We start from the raw sequence: 22,132 nt of genomic DNA, 5'->3' as shown, positions 1-22,132 counted from the left end.
AGCACAACCCAAAGGGGTTACTATTACTCAACCTACTGTACAATGTTGGCGTTGTAAAGGATTTCATGCACCAGGTACCTGTCCTTATTTCATTTCTCCAGCTCAACAACCCCAGGTTTCAGGTCATCAGCCACACAGTAACAAACGGAATTTCCACTCACCTAAGCAGCCTGGCCAACCTTCCAACAATTCAATAACTTCTACACCTACGAACAACTTTCAAACACTCCCAGATAAACCCATGTCTACCATCACATCTGGAAGTGCATCTACTATTCTTAAAAATCCTGTCAGTGTACCACAACAGTTAATTGTTCCTGTCAGTATTGGCTCATGGAAGGGGAAAGCCATTGTGGACACGGGTGCAAGCTATACCCTCATCCATGAGACTCTGTGGAAGAATCTTGTTCAGTCACCTAGTGATCTCCAACCTTGGACACTGGGACCCCTGTATTTGGCTAACGGGGAAGCCGAGGTTCCTCTTGGTTGGCTGAATGTTGCAATTGGCCTCCATGACCAAGTGTTCACTATGCCAGCTGCAGTTATAGGCTCCAAAGCTCTGGCGTATGCAGTAGTCCTTGGACTGGATTTTATCTTCTTTAGTGGTTTACAAATAAATGTAATCGACAAAAAATATGCCTTCAAATCTACCCCTGATGTGGATTATCCATTTCAACCAGGTAGTGCAAGTGTGCCTGAGAATAGACCCAGGAAAGGAAAGCACCAAGGTAATACCCACCAGAGTGTTTCTCTCTTGAGTTCAGTTCCTCCTCCTCAACCCCAGCTTGCATTTAGCATAGATGACATGGACATTCAAAACTTTATTGACAATGCTGTGAATGAAGCCCATCTACCAGCTGATGGAAAAAGCCAGCTACGTCAAGTCCTGGAGGCCAATCCACAAGTGTGTGCACTTAGACCTGGTCGCACTGATGTTCTCCAACATCATATTTACCTCACCCAGCAAGTACCAATAAAACAGAGACCATATCGTATGTCTTCTACCAAACAAGCTGTTGTGGAAACACAACTGGAAGAGATGTTGAGTGCTGGCATTGTGAAACCTTCCCATTCCGGCTGGGCCTCACCGGTCGTCCTTGTCCCCAAAAAAGATGGGAGCCTCCGGTTTTGTGTAGACTACCGTAAGGTAAATGCTATTACGGAAAGTGACGCATATCCACTGCCAAACATCACAGAGATCTTGGAATCTCTCTCTGGAGCTGCCATTTTTTCCACTATTGATTTGAACAGTGGATACTGGCAGGTGTCCATGGACCCTGAAAGTATAGCAAAGACAGCGTTTATTACCCCATTTGGACTATTTCAGTTTAATGTTATGCCGTTTGGATTGAAAAATGCCCCAGCTACTTTCCAGAGACTAATGGAAATGGTCTTGGGTGAACTACGTGGTCAGAACTGCTTTGTGTATATAGATGATATTATCATCTATTCTCCAACTATCGAACAGCACTTCCTTGACATCCAGAGTGTTCTTCACAAACTGCAAATTGCTGGTCTGACTATCAACCTTAAAAAAAGCAAATTCTGTCTGCAGGAATTAACATTCTTAGGCCATGTTGTGAGTATTCAAGGCATCTCTGCTGACCCCAACAAAGTTGAGGCTATTCGTACTTACCCAGTCCCAAGAAACCTCAAGGAGGTCCAGCGATTTCTTGGTTTGGCCGGATGGTACCACCGGTTTGTCCCACACTTCTCCCAGCTCGCTGAACCCCTTAATGCCCTGAAGAAGAAAGGCAAAGTTTTCCAGTGGACGCTACATTGTCAGCAGGCATTTGAGCAGTTGAAACTAAGCTTGATGACACCTCCTATCTTGGGACATCCCAATTTACAACATCCTTTCATTGTCTACACAGACGCTAGTGAGACCGGTCTGGGTGCTGTGTTGACACAGAAGGACCATGGAAAAGAGGAAGTCATAGCCTATGCAAGCAGAGCTTTGAATAAAGCTGAAGTGAATTACTCTGCAACGGAAAAGGAGTGTTTGGCAGTAGTTTGGGCTCTGGAGAAGTGGCAGCATTATCTTGAACACAAGTTGTTTACTGTTGTTACTGACCACTCTGCACTGCAGTGGGTGATGGGGTCCACCAAGACCTCCAGTCGTTTGATTAGATGGGCTCTGCGACTGCAGAGATTCGATTTCATTGTCGAATACCGGAAGGGAAGGCTAAATGTGGCACCTGACGCGCTCTCTCGAATCCCCATCAGTGTCAGTTGCAATTTGTATGCCAGCCACAAGGAGCCAGAAGATCTCCCAATCTCTTTGGATAAGATCTGGGAAGAACAGCACAAAGACTTGGTGATCATGAAAATATTACAAACTATGGCAGAAGGTGATGCCAACTTGAAAGAGCAATATGAGGTATTAGAAGACAAGCTTTACCGTAAAGCTCACCTGGCTGACAACCAGCTGCATTATCGTGTGTGTGTTCCCAGTATCCTCATTCCACAGATCCTTCAGCATTACCATGCCAGTCCCTTGAGTGGTCATGGAGGAATTTATAAGACCTATAAGAGAATTCAAGAAGTGGCTTTTTGGCCAGGAATATGGAATGATGTCAAGCAGTGGGTAAAGAGATGCATAAAATGTCAACAACTTAAGAATGACAACCAAAAACCTGCTGGAAAAATGCAACACACTACTGTCCATCACCCCAATGAAATGCTAGGTGTGGACATAATGGGGCCCTTACCGTGTAGTTCCAACCGAAATGAATATCTCTTAGTCTTTGTTGATTACTTCACGCGTTGGGTTGAAATGTTCCCCATGAGAAATGCCACTGCCCAAACAGTTGCTGCCATTTTCAGGAAGGAAATTCTGACCAGGTGGGGTGTACCTGATTTCCTGTTGTCTGATAGAGGGACACAATTTGTGTCATCTGTATTTAAGGAGGTCTGCGAAAAGTGGAATGTAACGCCTAAACTGACTACTGCATACCATCCTCAGACCAATATGACTGAGAGAGTCAATCGCACCCTTAAGTACATGATTGCCGCCTACCTGGATGAAAATCACAACAAGTGGGATCAATACTTGCCAGAGTTCAGATTTGCCATCAATTCTGCTGTCCAGGAGACTATAGGAATGACCCCTGCTGAACTGCAACTTGGAAGAAAGCTGCAGGGTCCAATGGACAAACTCCTCCAAGGAAAAAACCTCACTCCTGATGTGCCAGCATACGATGTTGTTCATTGTTTAACTCAGCTTCAGTCCAAAGCTGTGGAAAACAGCAAAAAAGCTCATGTTAGACAAACGAGAAACTACAACAAACATCGACGAGATCTAACATTTAAAGAGCAAGACCGTGTGTGGATAAGGAACTTTCCACAGTCTAGCGCAAAAGCTAAATTCACTGCTAAACTAGCCAGGAAATGGAGAGGTCCTTACCGTGTAATAAAACAGCTGGGTCCACTCAATTACCGCGTGGCACTGGAAACTACGGGGGAAGATGTCCGCACAATTCATGTGTGCAATATGAAACAGTGTTACCCGACAGCTGAAGAATTAGAGTCCCAAGGCAAGGAAAAACTCCTAAAAATATTCCAAGACACCTCTGATGAAGAAGAGGAGTTTCAGGGATTTTAACGCTTAAAATCTTCAACCATGGGTTGTTTTTCCAGGGGAGGGGGAATGTGACGGTTTTGGAATTATACCGCACTGTTTTAAAAAAAAAAATAAATTGTCATAATCAGTCGGGAGAAAGGCGTGACTGATTGAACGGAAATACCTGAATAAAAGAGGAAGTGGAAGGAGCAACGGAAGTAGTGAGTGACGTGTTGAGTTTGCATGAGAGGGCGGCCAACAATAGTGGCTGAGTCGCGGGCTGTTCAAATTATGTGCACGCCAGGTTGCTGCGTTTAATTATGCACATGCCGTTGTGATGGATCTTCCTGGCGCGGATGACCACAGGTGCTGGATCCTATCGCTTCAGTGTTTGTCTGCTGAGCTCGCTTGATCCTTCGTCACCGGGGCTGTTTGCAGAGCGTTGCCTGGCATGGACGGAAGGCTGCCGGTTTCTGTTGTTTCCGTCTTCAGTTCACCGTACACAGAGGAATTAATTGCTGCACTGTCATATCGCCCCACCGATGTCGACTGCTGAACTGTTGGGTCTTAAAACGGCCGAGTCCCGCCTCAACTCAACTCAACTCAACTCAGGTATCCCCTAACGTACCAATAACGCACTTTAAAAAAAGTCCAAAAACTTCCCCGACATTATTCGCCTCAGTACAAGAGACACACACACACACACACACACACACACACACACATTAATTTTCTTTATCTTTAAAGCTTTTCTTGTTTTTTTTCTTTCTGGGGTAAAAACGTTTGATTTTTGAACTGTTGTTTTTCTGAATATTTTGATTATTGAAATTTTGTTTGTTGTTGGTTTATTGAAGTGTTTTGCCAACCTTAATGTTTGGTTTTGTGATAATATTATTTTTTTTTTTTTGATTGAGACACGAACTCTTAACCCCCTGGTTTAATTGCGACAGCCTATATCAAAGGGACTTTTTTGCAATTGTGTCATTGTCTGGATTTTCTCTGTGAAAGTGTTTTTCCAACTCTGACCTTACAATTACAATTTGATAAGATTGAAATTGTGTTGGATGTTTTTTGTGAATTCCAATATATTGTTTTGACATTTAAATTGTGTAACTGGTGGTTTGAGTTTATCCTGGGTTAAACAGTTAATTTAATGTGGTAGATTTGAGTCTGCCTGGCGCCCGAATTAGCAAAGATTTTGAATTTATTTAATTAAATTCCAATAGTTTAGGGTACCACCGTTACAATTGTGAAGCTCAACACTCTTTTGCTGCACATCAGAACTACAGTATATTCTTTGGTTTCACTCATTGTGATGAATGATTAAGGGAATTTGGCCTTTGTGTTTCCTCATGTTTGTACTCCTGTGGAACAGGAAGTCATGGCTGGACAATTTCATGTTCATGATCACCCTGGTGTGCTAAAAAAAATGTAAATATGAATAGGAATATACTTCAGAGATATTTTACTTATAAGAATATCTAGAGGTGCCAATAATTGTGGCCAATGTGAACTAGAGAAAAAATATTTATTTCATAATGTGAGTTTCCCCCCATTTTCAATTGTTGTCTTTCAATGGAAGATTCGATTTTTGTGATTTTTTTTAAATGAAAGATCAAAAGGATAAACAATGTAGATTTATTTTCACAGCAGCCTTTGCTTATATTTACTAAGGGTGCCAATATTAGTAGAGGGCACTGTAATTAAAGAGTGGACAGACTTGTGCTTGCCCAGAATCTTAATGGTAAGAAATTTGTTTTAAGTGGAAGGCCATGTTTGATGTTGTTGAGTGGTAGGACAATAGCTGTTGGCACAACTTGCATCTTTCTTTTTTGCATCATCTTTTGCATTTTAAAGTGCATCCACACTTTAGATTTTCTTACGCCAAACATTGCAAACAATTTAAATCCCTGCCGCCAAGAGGCTCCTCTGTCGGTCACAGATCTTTTCTTTCTTTTCACACTTTTTATTTACAGCATTATCATAATAGCCTGTACATTAACTTATTGGGAAAAAAAAAAAAAAAACGGTAGTTCTATGTGAATCAGACATTGAGCACCCCCATATAGTTCAAATTGCATGATCCTCATTTTATAACACCTCTGCAAAGATTTGACTGTGAGATTGGTATTCAATCAGGGTCAGAATCAGGCTCCTCTTATCGAAGCATCGAATCTTCTTTGGGGTCACCCCTAGTAGTCTGAATGGTTTCATTGTTTTGAGTTTTATGAACTTGTTTTTTTAATTTAGACAAACTTAAATTTAACTGAAACTGGGATTTCTATTTCACAGCATGTTTTGCTCAGCATGCTTTGCCATGACACTCGAAATGGAGTATAAATGTTAAAATTAAGCATTATGTTTTTTTGTTTGTTTGTTTTTTTTTTTTGCAAGATTAATGTTAAGTGGAGGATTTAGTAGTATTTAATGCTTTAATGCTACGCCAGTTTTGAAGAGTTTCTGATATGTGTGTTTTTTTTTCCGGAGCTTTACCATCATGGTGTTGAGTAGAGCATTGGCTTAGTTTGAGAACAGGTTTTTCAAACATCTTCTATATTGCCCTACTCTCTAAGCAATTGCTATGCTTTGCTAATGTTATCAAAGCATTGCGATACCAATTACCATTTGCCGAATTAGCTAATTATAGCTAGCTAAACTTCCACTACTAAATATTAGTGATGGGAGAACGCAAAACAAATTGCTTCACAAAGTGATTTACTGTTTACTGGTCAAAACAGTGTAAATGCAACAAAAACTCAGGCCAAAAAATGCATAAAAACAGCTTTTACAAACCCATTGCAAATGTTTTATTGAAAGTATAATCTATCAGATGCAATTAACTAATCATCTAATACTATTTAATATTAAGTGTTTGTATAATATGTATTCTTTTATCAATTTGTGCTCGTTGCACAGATACACTTTTAGCAGCGGAAATCTAGACTGATTATTGCACCACTAGGACAGTGGATTCGCGTTGGAGTCAATGCACTCCTCATGCGTTATCTGCCCTCGCACTCTCTTGGGTATGGGCGCTGATACGGAGGTTGCCTGTGACTTCAGTAAGTCTCCAAGAGTCTTTTTCTTTACTGGTGGTGGCACCATCACTTGCCCTTCTTCTCCACTGGCAGCGGTCTCTTCGTCCTCCACTCCCACCATCTCTTCGATGAGTGCAGATTTTGTCTCTGTGTCATTTATATGATCAGGGCGAGGATCTAAAAAACAAAAGTTCATCCAGAACTCTTCTGATAGCTGGGATTTGTTCCAAAACCCTTTCCACCATTTTCTGTTTGGTGCCCCATCTCGTAGCGCAGTCCTGAACAGAATTTTGGCCATTAAATCGTTGAATAGAAATTAGCCAATGACAACAAATCTAATTAGCCTACCAAAATAAATTATAGGCTACATTTTAAATTAGGCTATTTATTCATTTCAATATATTTTTTCACTAAACAAAAAAAGATTTTTGTTATCCCAACTGCAAAAGAATGCATATTCTTTAAATGTGCACAGACAGATATGGACATGATCTGAAATTAGCCTAAATATGTTTTTGTTTTTCAGTATACCTTTTGAAATAATTTGTCTCAAAATATTTATTTCAAACGAAAAATACATTTAATAGGCTACAAGTATCCTATTGTAACAGTAGGCCTATATTGTTTAAATTTTCATATATAATTTTTATTTATTGCTTAATAACATGATCGTTTAGCCTACATTTTATAACTTGCCAGTATGAGGCCATGCTGAGGAATTTGAAGTTCCGCTTGTGCTTTCGCTATATCTCTTCTCTTCAGCCAGCTCTGAGAAAATGTACTGACCAATGTGTGACACAGGCCCATTGCTCGGGTTGTGCGGTCCTTGACACTTGCTTTTGCATTTGTGACTGCCAAATGTAAATTGTGACCAAAGCAGTTCACCCACGGCCAGTTCAACTTTTTGACTGCTGCAACAATGTTGGCCCCATTGTCTTTAATAATGCATGTCAGCTTCTTCTCATCCAGGGACCACTCTTCAAATGAGTGCCGGAGAGCATCCGAAATATTGTTGGACGTGTGGTTTTCGGGCATAAACACAGTTTCGAGGCAACGTGATATCAGAGTCCATTCCATGCTGAGATAATGAACCGTTAGACTCATATAAGGAGTCATATTGACACTTGACCACTTCGGCTGTGGCAGAAAAGTAGCCGACATTCATGAGCTCGCTTTTGATCACTGTCTTTACCGTGCTGTACATTTTCGGCACAGCTGTTTCTGAAAAGTAAGTTTTTCCCGGCAACTTGTACTGCTTGTCAAATTTTTGAAGCATTGTTTTGAATGCTGGTTTCTCTACCGTGTTGAATGATACCATCTCCTGAACAAGATACTGCGTAACAGCGGCTGTAAGGCATTTATGCCTGTTACTTTCACGGCTGTATTTTACAGATTTCGCAAAGGCTTCAGCTACTTCTAACTGTCGGCTGGTATCGTTACCAGCCTCAGCTGTTCTTTTTGATGTTGCTCCACGACCTGATGCTTGAGGGGGCAGCTGCGCTTCAATGGCTGGATGACAGTTAGCGAGATGACACCTCAAATTAGATGTATTGCCACGTGTCACAGGAACCTTTTTGCCGCAAATTTTGCATATTGGCTCATCTAAATTCGCTGGCTCGCCTTTTTCATTGAGTTGAAAGCTGAAATGTTCCCAAACTGGCAATGTGACATTAGGTTTTGGGACGAGAGCACCTGCCGCAGTTTCTACGGTTTCTTTCCTTCCTCTGCAGCTGGCTTGTCAACAGCACGGTATTACAATATTGCGGTTATCGTGACAGCCCTAGCTAAAGGCTAAGTGTGTCATTTTCAAAGTTGTTTGGCCATTTTTGTATGTTTCTATGCATGTTTGTATCTTTGATCTGGCAGGACCTGCTCTCTATGCCTTCAATGATGCAGCCTTCACAGAGGAAGACTGGGAGGGAATTCAGAGAGTTGGCAGAAGCATCAAGCAGGATGACCCAACAAAAGTTGGGAGATTTGGGATCGGTTTCAACTCTGTCTATCACATTACAGGTGAAGTACATTATAATAACAGATTGGCTCATTTACCATTTGGGTATTCTTCTAAGTGTTTGCCGATTAGAAATCCTACACTATCGCTTGTTGATTTATGTAGTGCATACACAATATATCAATTCATGTCTTTTTAAGTTATATTCCATATTACGTAACCAAACATACTAATGATCATGTGATTTTTGTGTTGTATTTGAATTCTCAGATTCCTAATGGTTAGCATGCTAACAGATTTGCTTGCTAAATTAGCCCAGCTTACACAAGTTACTACCAAAGCAAACCTCCATAGAATGATGTGCTCACAGTAATATCATAATAATTCTTTTATAATTTTATTATGATGTTAAATTGCCAGAGGGTAGGCTATATATTTTCAGTATTATTATTGTAGGCATCACAAAAGAAAGATAATATGTTACAGAATACAGTAAACATTTTAATGGTTATTCTATTAATATTAAAATGTACGTGCTTATTTCCTATTTTTTTACATTTAGATTTTCTTTCCATCATCCAACACTCACTTAAATTAATCTTTAAATAACACTAAAATAACATACATTTCATAACACTGTTAATTATATTTAGCCAATCTCAAAACTGTACATTATAATGTTCTGATACCTAAATTTACTTGAAGCATTAAAAATAAAATTTATTTTATATTTTACAGTTTTACTATTTAATCTATTTAGACAAAATAGTGGAGAATTTATAGAATTATTTTAATATTGGTATTGCATCCCTAATTATAGTGTATCAGCACTCAGTGATGGTTTAATAATTGTTTAGTGTTTAATGACTGAATTGACTGCCCTGATCAGCTGAAACATCAGTTTAAATAACTGAACTTCAGAGTACTTGTGGTGTCGGATTCTGATATGGGAATTTGCTAGCAATGCTAACACTATTTAAAATTAATATTATTATTATTGTTTATTTACAGACTTGCCATGTGTATTCAGTTCTGAACACCTTGCCATTTTTGACCCTCAAAAGAAGATGTTTGGAGATGATGAAGAAGGCTATCGATGGTCTTTGGATGATGAAGAGGACAGAGAGAGCCTTTTGAACTTGAGAGATCAGTTTCAGCCCTTTCAAAGTGTTGTCAGTCAAGTCAACAGTTGTTCCTGGGAGAAGGTCATCAGCGAGGAGCAATACTTCAAAGGAACGCTTTTCCGTTTCCCTCTGCGTAATGAGGCTTCTGAGATCTCTGATAACTTGTATGACACCACAAAAGTTACACAGCTTTTTGACAGTTTCATTGCTGATGCAGACATCAGTCTTCTTTTCCTGAGAAATGTGTCATCCATTACTTTGCTGCATATTGACACTGATGGCTTCTGCAACAACAAGCTAAAAGTTTCAGTGTCGAATCAATTTGACACTGACCTTTCTCATGTCAAGCAGGAATTTTTTGACAGAAAAACTTGTTTCAAAACGGTATCACATATTTGTGATGAAAGAAATGAAATGAAAGAAACAAAGTCCCAGTGGCTTGTGACAACTTGCCTTCTGAAACACGGATATAAACCAGAGATTGACTCTCTAGCCAGTAAGCTGAGCTTCTACCCTCAAGTTGATGCAGCTTTTCGATTAGATGAAGACAGATCACTTTGCAATGGGCGACTAAGTTGCTTTCTACCACTTCCAAACAATGAATCAAACAAAACTGGGCTTCCCATTCACATCAATGCTTGCTTTGGCCTGACAGATAATCGGAGGTTCATTAAGTGGCAAGAGGAGGATCAGAAGAATGATGAGTCTGCAAAGTGGAATGAGCTACTTATAAAAGATATTCTTCCTCATGTATATCTTATGATGATCCTGGATGCCATTCAGCTATCCCAAAAATCAGACCTGCCTGCTGCCACTGTGTACAATCTTTGGCCTGACCTATCCAAGACTGTACATAAAGACAGATGGCATGAAGTTGCAACAGACACTCTGAAGGGTCTAATTGAGTACAAGATCTTTCACCTTGCTGATGATGAGAAAATCTGGGTGTCTCCCTCAGATGCAGTTTTTCCAGTCAACAATATATGTAGTGACACAATGTCTGCAGTGTCAAGATTACTGATTGCTGAAGGAGATAACCTGGTCACACTCCCAGAACATGTTTTGAAAGATGTTCAAGAAATCTTCCCTGAAAGTGACACCTTGACATGGGTGACTCCGTCTTATGTTAGAGATGTCCTTCACAGAAGTAAGGCTGAAAACCTCAGTAAAGATGACAAATACTCTCTTCTTGAATTTGCTCTCAGTGATGAGAAGTACACAGAACTACAAGGCCTTAAGCTTCTGCCTCTCAGTGATGGAACCTTCACTTCATTTAGCAATGGAGTGCAGGACACTGTTTTGATCGACAATGAGAAGTTTCCAAGGTAGGTGTGATATAATTGTCTCTTTTCTTCTTGAATTCTTTAGTGTTTTTATATTGTGTTGTCAAAGTACTAATCAATAATCTTTTTTTTCTTTGTTTAGAGCATTGCTGCCATTTTGTAAAGACTGCAACTAAGAAAACTAGCAACAAAGAGTAAGAAATTTGTTTAATATATTTCATTGTAAATGGTTATAATAATATGAAATTAATATTACACGTTTGTGAAATTTGGTCTCACTCATTTCCCTTTTTTTCAGGCATATACAGCATAATCAATTTGAATGCCAATCATGTTGTTGCACTTGCCAAGAAGCACTTACCCTTGGACTGGAAGATGACCCAAGGTCATGTGACATGGAAAACAGCAGAAAATCATCATCCACCAAAGAGCTGGCTAGCTGAATTCTGGAAGTTTCTTAGCACTGAATTGATAGAATTAAACAGCTTTATTGACATACCTTTAATACCACTGGAGCCACTACAGAGTTCAGGCAATTCTCTATTGTTAGCAAGGTTGCAGAGTAGCACAACTTTGATTTTTCAGAGTAGCACAGCGTCTAGCTTGTCAGATCATGTTCAGAAAGTGTTAAGGATGGTGGGGTGTACAGTCATAAAAAGAGATGAGTGTCTTAGACATCATGACATTGAGAGGTATGTTCTTCCAGCTTCACCAAGAAATGTCCTACAAGTCTTTGTAAACTCACACAGAGATCAGGTCATCAAAGGCATTGCCTCTGCTTCATCACAGGAAATAGAGGAGTTGAAAGTTTACCTCTCTTCTTTGGATTCTCTCTCAAATGCTGAAAAGAACTTGCTTTCCATGTTGCCAATCTTTAGAATGATGTCTGGGAAATATGTTGCAGTTAAATCAAAGCAAGCAGTTGTTTCAACCACCAATCCAGCCATTCCAAATGATCTGCCAATGCCTGAGACCATTGTACGGTGTGCAAATAAAGCTGATCGCAGACTTTTGACTCTTCTGAATATTGAACTCTTAGATGCAGCTAAGGTGGCTGTTCATTTGGTTGAATGCATTGAGACAGCCTCTTTCCAAAAAAATGAGGAACAAACAGTAATAACCTGGATATTAAATAATGGTAGTATTCTACTCTCACAAAGTGAGCAGCTGCTCACAAAAACCAAAAGTCTCAAATTTATTGAGACAACTCATGGAGAACACAAACAAGCCTCAGACGTTTTTGATCCAAGAAACAGGACATTTCAGGATCTTTTTGAGGCAGATTTCTTTCCCCCACCTATTTACACAAAGACCAAGGAAATGCTTCAGAGTTTGCAATGCCTTGGACTGAAGACAGAGCAAAAAGAAATATCAACAGAAAACATACTCCAAATCATAAATCATATTGAAAAGCTTTGTGACCACTCACCAGATAAGACATTTCAAAAAGCACATAGTCTTGTTCGAGTCCTTAATGAGAATGATTTCCTTTCAAAATTCACCAAGGCGCAGATAGAAGAGCTGAAACAAAGGCAGTGGGTTCCCTGTGAAAATCCAAAGTTCTTGGATGGAATCATTTGTAAAAATACTAAGAGAAGTCTCTTTAAGCCAGCTGAAGTAAGGGATTCAAAGTACTCTTTAATTGTTGGATATGCAATGCCACTTACATCTGAGCTCATAGAACATGTCTGCAAAAATCTTGGACTTTATGAGCCCCCTCCTGCTGAAAAAGTCTTGGAGAACCTCACTGCACTGAGATCAATTGTCAACCCAAATTCAGATTTTCAGTTTAAAACCAAGCTGCACAGTATTTACACATTCATGCAAGACAACATGAAAAATTTCACAGATGTATTGGACACAAAAAGCATCCCCTGGATTTGGAATAAAAGTGAGTTTGTCTGTCCAGGAGATATAGTTTTAGCCTATCCATCTGAACTGGATCTAAGCCCCTACATCAAGAAAGTTCCTGAAGAATTTTTGCAATATGAAAACCTGCTAACAAAGTTTGGTGTGAAGAAAACACTGTCCGATGAGGAGATTGAAGACATACTCCATGACATAAAACAAAGAATTGACTGCAGGTATCCTACTCATGGAAACAAGACAGAACTTAAAGTGTCAATTGCCATTCTTGACTGGATGCGAAAGAATGAGAAGCTTTTAAAAGACAGTACCCCTGTGCCTGTTATGGCACAAAATCAAAACTTTACTCTGCAGTCTTTGTCCAAAACAGTCTTCTGTGACATCAGTGCTGAAGGACTTGAAGATCTCAAACAAGACAATGAGGAGTTCTATGTCATTCATGAAGAAGTTCTTCCCATCACTGCAAGATGGTTGAAAGTCCCATTCTTAAGTACTCGCATCTTAAACCCAGAGTTCATACAAGCAGAGCAAGATTCCTTTGGTATAGAACAGTGTGGGCAATCTGAACCAATTACTCAACGAATTAAAAACATTCTTAAAGAGTATGATGAAGAAAGTGACATTTTCAAAGAACTTCTTCAAAATGCAGAGGATGCTGGGGCAACCACATGTAAATTCCTCCTTGACTTCAGAAAACACAAAGACCCCCCTGAAACACTCTTTGATCATGGAATGGCCCTCTGCAATGGACCATGCCTTTGGATCTTCAACAATAAGCTTTTTTCAGAAGAAGATTGGAGAAACATTGTCAAAGTGGGGTCAGCATCAAAGGAAAACAAAGTTGAGATGATTGGAAAGTTTGGGCTTGGATTTAATGCTGTTTACCATGTGAGTGATATTCCCTCGATTTTAAGTGGAAAAACCCTTCTTATACTTGTCACTCATTTGGAAAAGCACATACTCAGCAAAGGAAACCCAGGAATTAAACTCGACCCATTCAAGGAACGACTGTACAAAAGGTTTCCTGGACAGTTTAAATCTTATGAAGGAATTTTTGATTTTGATCTGTCCATGCAAAACAGCAAGAAAGCTTATGACGGCACTTTGATCAAATTACCATTTCGCACTCTGGAGGAGGCCAACAAGTCAGAGATCAGTTCAAAGGTGTATGATGAAGAGCGAATTAGATGTTTTAAAAATCATTTGACTGACAACTCACAAACACACCTACTATTTCTGAAAAGCATAGCATCTATGTCCCTTCAAATTGTCCCTGAAAATGCTTCGACGACTGCGTGGAATGATCAGATTCAGACTCCTCTCAAGATACTCAGAGAAAACATGAATTCATTTGCTGTTTCGAATGACATATATCTCCAAGAGATCGAGAACACCTTCAGAAATGGTGATATCAAATGCCAACACATTACTGATGTCAACAAAGCACACATTGTTAAAATAATTCAAGAGCACTCAGAGAAATCCCTGACCCAGTACTGGCTTTTGTACTCATGTTTTGGGACGCAGGAGTCTTTGCAAATGTTTCAGAGAAGAAATGAACAAGAGCATGCCTTTTCTTTTCCAATTGGAGGTATAGCTGTACCTTTGCATAGAGAGGAAAAAACTAACACATGGTCCCCTGATGAAAACCTCTTTGGCCAGGCTTTTTGCTTTCTTCCTCTTTCAATTGGGACAGGTCTTCCAGTCCATATCAATGGAACTTTTGCTGTTACATCTAATAGGAAAAGTCTATGGGAAAAAGGAGTGAAGTCTGAGTGGAACAGAGCTTTACTGAAAGATGCCATAACCTCTGCCTACATTACTACACTGCTTGAGCTGAAGAAAATGGCCCAAAATGGACATATCCATAACTATTTCTTCCATACATTCTGGCCTAACACACAGACAGTAAGCAAAGCATTTTTACCCATGGTTGAGTCATTCTACTCAGCAGTTGTGCAGAATGCCAATGGCAAATCTCTGGAACTTTTTAGCAATGGACAAAATTGGTGTTCAATGGACAAGGTGAGGTTTCTGAGTCAAATAATTGAGGAGAACCGAGTAATTAGAGACATTGCATTGAAAGTGTTATTGAGCTCGGGAGCTTCATACTCCAGTGTTGTTTCTCTTCCATCATGGGTAAGACAGAGTCTCATCGATTGTGGCTTCAAGGCAGAGATCAATCAGAGAACAATCAACTGGCCTGAGTTTTACAACATTGTTTTTAAGAACTTGAGTTTGTTGGACACACACAGCAGAAATACTCTTGTGCCGAATGCTATTGACTTGAATGATCCTGCTGTTGATGACCTACTGAAAAGTTACCCTTGCATTCCAAAACAGAGTTGTAAGAAGCTTCAATTTATCAAGCAACTTGTGAATCCTTCTAGCAAAATGGCTTGTTTGTATGAACTTAAGGATGGACGCTTTCTTGAAGGAACAGCAAATGACTTTCTCTCACCAAAAAGAATTCAACGACTTTCAGATTTGGGAATGCTGAGTGACCACCTCCCTTTAGAGGACATCATAGAAAGAGCAGGGGAAATATCCAGTGTTTGGCAACAGGATGAATATAAATGTCATAAACATCTTCAGTGCCTTGTGGTGTCAATGAAAGACTGCACAGAAGATGTGAATTCTCTGCACTGGCGCACACTGTCTCAGATACCATTCCTTCCTGCCGTAGTTCCTTTAGTTCAGCAAAACAAGAAGGTCACTGTTCTCAAAAAACCCTCTGAAGTTTACAGTGACATTTGTCACAATTTAGTCAGCATGACAGAATTCACAGTTGACCATGCAAATCTTCAAATACACAATTATGATCCAGTTTTTCAAAAATTAAGAGTACTGACAAGTCCGCCAGTTGAGACTGTGCTTCAGCAGCTGTTAAAAGCACACCAACACTGCAGTGCATTCGAAAAGACAGCTCTTTTCAGCATTGCTCAGTCTTGCTATGAATATCTCAACAATTACTTGTTGGAACAGAAAGATCCACATCCCATTATTGGCCATGCAAAATCATTTCCATTCATTTTCATTGAGGATCACTTTGTAAATGTGAGATCAGTGGCCAGAAGTGAAGAATTTGAGGAGAAACCATATCTCTATGTGCTTCCAGTCATCTTCTCCAAATTTGAGAGGCTCTGGGACTGCCTTGGTGTCAATAAACAATTCACAAAAGAGCAATTTGTTGCTGCACTTAATGAAATGAAGGGTTTATATGGATCACAACCTCTGTCCATGTCAGACCTCCATAAGTGTGTTGCAATACTTATGAAAGGTCTATACAAAATCAAAGATGAAAAGCTTACAAACTGTCTCATACCTGATAAGAAAGGTGTGTTGACATCTTCTAAAGAGCTGAGATTTAATGACAGCCCCATGGATACCTGTTGCAGCTGGTGTCAAGCTTGCCCATGATCTGATACCTCGACTTGTGGCCTGTCATTTTGGTGTAATGACAACAAGACACCACACTTTGAAGAGTCATTTAGTCAGTGGGTTTTCCCTTCATGCCAAAGAATTTGGACAAACTGAGAAACTAACTGTCCGAATTAAAAATATAATTGATGCATATCCATCTAAAAAGGATATTCTGAAAGAGCTCATTCAAAATGCTGATGATGCACAGGCAACAGAAATTCACTTTGTGTGGGACAAAAGACAACATAAGACAAAAAAGATATTTGGAAAGAAATGGGAACTCGTTCAAGGCCCAGCTCTTTGTGTGTACAACAACAGAACATTTTCTGATGCTGATCTGCAAGGTATTCAGCAGCTGGGGGAAGGAGGAAAACATGGCACTTTAGGGAGAACTGGAAAATATGGACTTGGCTTCAATTCTGTGTATAATCTGACAGATTGTCCATCTATCCTGACCGGTGACAAATGGCTCTGCATTTCTCATCCAAATCTAAAATATGTGGAAGGTATAACAAAACAGTCCCCAGGCTGCATGCTTTCAATTGATGATGAATTAAAAACATCTTTTGAGGATGTTTATCATACCTTTCTTCCAGATATTTTTACACTTAAATCTGGAACCATGTTTAGACTCCCTCTCAGGACAGAGAAAATGGCAGAAAGATCTGACATTTCTCAATATATAGTCACAGACCAGGACATGAAGAAACTTTACTCTGCCTTGACTGAAGATCCTGAAGGACTAATTCTCTTCTTGAAACACATCACAAAAATACAGTTCTTGGAGATCAGTGAAGATGGAAAAGTAATTTTCTTATTGAAAAGAACTATACAGAGAAGAACATGGTAAGCAAGGAAAACTTTCACAGACATGTTCAAGAATCCCTCTTGTCAGGAACAGCAGAACCCTGCAAAATCATCTATGGCATGCAAATCTCATCTGGAAATAAACAAAGTCAGTGGGTCATTGCAGAGAGCTTTGGCTTCTCAAAACAAATCTATGAGCAAAAAAACAAGCAAGATCATTTTAAAGTTCCTCAAGCTGCTCTGGCTGCATGTTGGAAAAGCTCATTTAAACACAAATGTAATGGCATGGCATTTTATTCTTTGCCCTTACCTGGACAAACTGGTTTACCAGTCCATGTGAATGCAAATTTTGAAGTAGATTCTTCTAGATGTGACTTGTGGAAAGAAGACAGTGATAGTCTGAAAACAGAGTGGAACAAGTCACTGAAAGTAAACATCATTTCACCACTCTATGCTGACCTCCTGTTACATCTGTGTTCAGTAATGAAGAAGGATAAACCTACAGCTCTTGGATCCCTCAAGTTACAGCTGGAGTCTTCTTCCCTTAATTACTTTCCATGCATTTCTCCTGGAGTAGACAACGTCTGGCATGAGATGATCCAAGAGGTCTATAAATCAATCAGCCAACGTGACCTTCCTGTGATACCCACTGTACACGCTGTTTCTGAGTCATCACATCATTCACTACAAAAATACACAGTTACCTGGTGCAGTCCATCTAAACCAGATTCAGAAAATTGTCCATATTTTTCAAGTGAAGAAAATGGAATTTTCAGAATTTTAGATGATATTGGGATGAAATTAGTGCCAAACACTTACAAAATGCCTGAAATAAAAGACAACTTCAAATCAGCTGGTGTGAATGTGACAGAAGTCAGCGCTTCAACGGTGATGAATTTCTTGAAGCAAAGATCGCTGAATGACCCTTCACAGACAACTAGTGATTTGCCTTTGCCCATCAACCAGACATGGATCAAAGACAAAAAAAGATGTTCAAAACTTCTGAGCTTCTGCTTGACAAATGCCAATGAGAAAAATGTTGATGAGAAAAATATCCATGACCTCAATGGGCTGCCTCTTCTCCTTACGCAAGATCAGATGTTAAGAGTCTTTGACTCTAAATCCCCAAAGCTGATATCAAGATTTAGCAGTCTTTTCCAAGGACATCAGGAAATGTTTGCAGACGGTGATGTCAATAGAAATTATGTCCAAATTCTGTGTGAGGGAAATTTTATTAAGGAATTAACAATTGACATAGCAGCAACATATTTGAAACCAGAACTTGATGAACTGCTCAGTCACTCATTACCTGATCAAAGGTGCCAGCTTTACAAAGCGGAGACAGAGATGATCAAATGGCTGAAAACATTGTGGAGCTTCTTTGATGATCAAGAGAAAAGCAACCAAAATGAAAATCTGAATGTCTTCAGTGAGATAAAGAAGCACTTTGAAAACAGCCCTATCTTACCAGTAATCTGCCCCAGTCAAAATAATGCACATTTCTTACAAACAATGGGGAATGTATCAAAAGTAATTCAGTATCAAAATGAAAAATTAATGTCCATTCTCATAAAACTGGGGTTCATGAAATTAGACCTCAGTTTTTTCAAGCATTTCAGACAGTTCCATCTCATGTTTTTGAATCCAGAACTCCTGCAAACAGGAGACAGCAGTGCTGTTTTGAAACAGGTTTATCATGTACCTCATTCACAGTTTGAGGAGTTATCTAAAGAAGAATGTGTAAATCTTCAATGCTTCTTACAACGTGGAATCAGAGATTCCAATAACAAGAGTCAAGATGTGTGGATGCTCAAGTCCTTGCCCCTGTTTGAGTCAATAACTGGAAAACGAGAAAGGATTGATTCACACAGAATGATATTCATTCTGAATTCTAAGCATCAGGATGACTTTCCAAACTTGTACCGTGTTGATGGATGAGACTGTATTTTCCTGAAGAACACCGGGGTGAACTTAGAATTGACAGAAGGTCTAAACATACAGATTCTAAATGATTTGGAATTCTGTGTACAGTTTATTCTTCCTTCTGTGCACATGATGAATGAAGCCAAGCTTCTTGATTTAATGCGGTTTTTAGTGGAACTTGGACCAGTGGACCCCAGGGTTGCCTCTGCATTGAGAGATGTCAGATTTATTCAAGACATCCATGGCTCTCCTCAGGTGGCTTCATACTTCTATGATGACAATGTACCCCTTTACAGGGTAATGCTTCCAAAAGAGAGATTTGTGCCAGAAATATTTTGGGAGATTTTCAGAGATAAATGTACTGAAGCAAAGTTTTGGGACAGTTTCCAAGGTGAACATACTAAAGGACATAATCTCTTAAAGGACCTTGGATTGAAACATGAGGTGTCTGATGAGGAAATCATTCAGTTTGCAAAACAAATTGAATCTGAAACTAAAGGCAACACTCCTCTAGATGTACTTAAGGAAAGATCAAATCTACTGTTCAGGACTGTTTTGTCAAAGAGTAATGCCGAAAACTCAAATATACTGAACAGTGTTGCAAACATTAAATTCATATTCCCAATGGAGATTCAGCACACACTTTGTGATTATCACAAGGCCTTTGCTCAAGAGAGGGTGATTATTGCAATCAGTGGATCACTGATCGACAGAGACAGTGATCACCATTATCTGATATGGACTTCTATGCCAATCCTACCTTCAGAACTCTGCTTTCCACGTCACATAAAGAAAATAAAGGATGTTGGAGCCTTCGAGACTCCACCTCCTGAACAAATAGCTGCTAACCTGAAAAACATCTGTAGGTCTCAGTGTCACACTGACAAATTGCTGGAAACAAGAAATGCAGCATTTAGCAAATCATATGCACACCTGCAGTCAATAAATTTCGATGCCTCTCTTTTCTCAGACCTCCCCATTATCTTGGTGGAAAACGGGACAAAACTTGTAAAGGCCAAACAGACAGCACTTGTGCTACATGATGCTCTTGAGTTTAGGCCTTATTTGTACTGCATCCCCTCAAATTATATGAAATTTGAAGATTTCTTCAAGAAGATAGGTGTAAAGGAGAGGCCCACAGTCAATCAATATATCACTGTTCTTCAAGAAATCTATTCTGATAGTTGTGACAAAGACAGCCTTCAGGCAAATTAGCAGAAAGCTGTGAAACGTGTTGTACAACAGCTGTTTTGTCTGCTTAAAGAGGAACAGGACAAAACCTCTTTCCAAAACGATACACTTTATCTTCCATCAACAGATGGAAGACTCTATGAATCCAGCACTTTGTTTTTCAATGACACAGTCTTCCAGCCTGCAAGACTTGAGGGTCCTTTGGAAACCAAGCTGAAACTGCTGGAAAAATTAAACTGCTGTTATCTTGGAGATGATCACTATGAACATCAAAAATTGTTGCAGTTCCTTCCCCAGCAAGTTCGCCCCAAATTTCTCTCAGATGTAATTGCTGAAAACCTGGAGGAAGCAAGTGTCCAATATTGTGATGAAGGGGAATGTGAATTCAGTGGCTGGTTTGACAAACACTTGTCTTCTGCTGCATTTCTTCATGGATTAGTCTGTCTCATCAGAGAAGACAGCAAAGGTGAGGTTTCACAGTCTGAAGCTGTAGGAAAGTGTGAAAAAATATTTTCTAAGCTTCAAATTATCTGTTGCAACACTCTTCAAACTGAACTTCTCTTAGATCATGAGCCACTTGAAGGTAGTAAGGCTGATACAGGTGTTTATGTGAAAAAACAGCTAGATGGATGCAGTTTCTATTTAAAACACAACGATGACATGGCCTTCAAAGTAGTAAATGAAGTTATTATGTGTCTTACTAAAGAAATTAATGCTCTTCTAAAGAACTGCCTGACCAACTCAAGCATTCTAGTCCTTGGGCAACTTCTGCTGTGTGATAACATGGAGGATGTTGAAAAAACCTTGGTAAATCATGGCATTCATAACAGTGGCCACAAGGAGGAAGGACACAGTGCCTTACCGAAACCTGGATGCCCCATTCCTGAAGAATGGCATGACTGCCTTGATATGAACTTCCTTAACAACTTTGAAAGTGGAGAGTATGTTGGCTTCAGCAAGGACAAATCTGGTGAATATTTCTATGGCATTGTTATAAACCGACTAGATGATTCAATGGGACAAATTAGAGATTTTCTTGCCAGATATAAAATACAAGTTGGCAGTGATGACTTCATTGAAGTAAGCTCTCTTGACCTTTACCAATTTAAACGAGAAAAGAAGGCAACTGTGTCAGCAGGGTCCACTTGCACAGATATAGAACGTCTTTTGACATCCAGACCTCCACCCAAAACTTTCCAGAGACATTTGAAGAGATCAAAATAGAAATTGACCAAAGCTTAAATGAAATCTGGAATATGTCAAGTGAGGACAAACAAAAAGCCCGTAAACGTCTTTACCTCCGGTGGCATCCAGACAAAAACCCAGGCAATGAAGAACTTTCCAATGAGGCATTCAAATACCTGCAAAACAGAATTCAGGAACTACAACAAGGGAAAACTGCACATAGCACATCATCAACCTGGAGAGACTTTCGAGATTTCTATGACACTTGGAACACAGAGGCACGAAGCCACAGGAGGGGACGCAAGAGGTTCTATCAGAACTACTCTAGAAGGCATTATAACTTTTGGTCATACCACAGAGAAACTCCAAGGCCAAACAGAGGAGAGGCAAAACGCTGGTTTGAACAGGCTCAATGTGACATAAGAGCTGCTCACAACGACACTGGAGGAGATTGCTCAGAGTGGTGTCTGTTCAAGGTGCATCAGGCTGTGGAAAAATCCCTGATAGCAGCAATATACAGGAGAAGTGGACAGCATCCCAACAACTGTTCAATAACTAGCCTTGCTCAGCAGGTGTCCCATTACAGCTCACAGCTGACTTCTTTACCCAACACTGTGAGACAACTGACTGAACTTGGTGTTGATGGCAAAAAAACCCAGTATCCGAACCATCACCAATTTCCTCACATTCCAAACAAGCAGTTCAGCCTTAATAATGCCAGACAGGCATTGGATATTGCAACAAAGCTTTTAGAAAAAATAGAAGAATACATTTCTTGA

At 39.6% G+C, this 22,132-nt stretch overlaps 1 pseudogene; it reads left to right on the top strand.

Annotated features, from left to right (window-relative positions):
• Positions 1-22,132, top strand: part of LOC137036194 (sacsin-like) — a 29,179-nt pseudogene extending 7,047 nt beyond the window's left edge.

The sequence above is a fragment of the Chanodichthys erythropterus genome, chromosome 14 (genome assembly GCF_024489055.1).
Source record: "Chanodichthys erythropterus isolate Z2021 chromosome 14, ASM2448905v1, whole genome shotgun sequence".
NCBI lineage: Eukaryota > Metazoa > Chordata > Actinopteri > Cypriniformes > Xenocyprididae > Chanodichthys > Chanodichthys erythropterus.
This window is presented reverse-complemented; position numbering and strand designations above follow the sequence as displayed.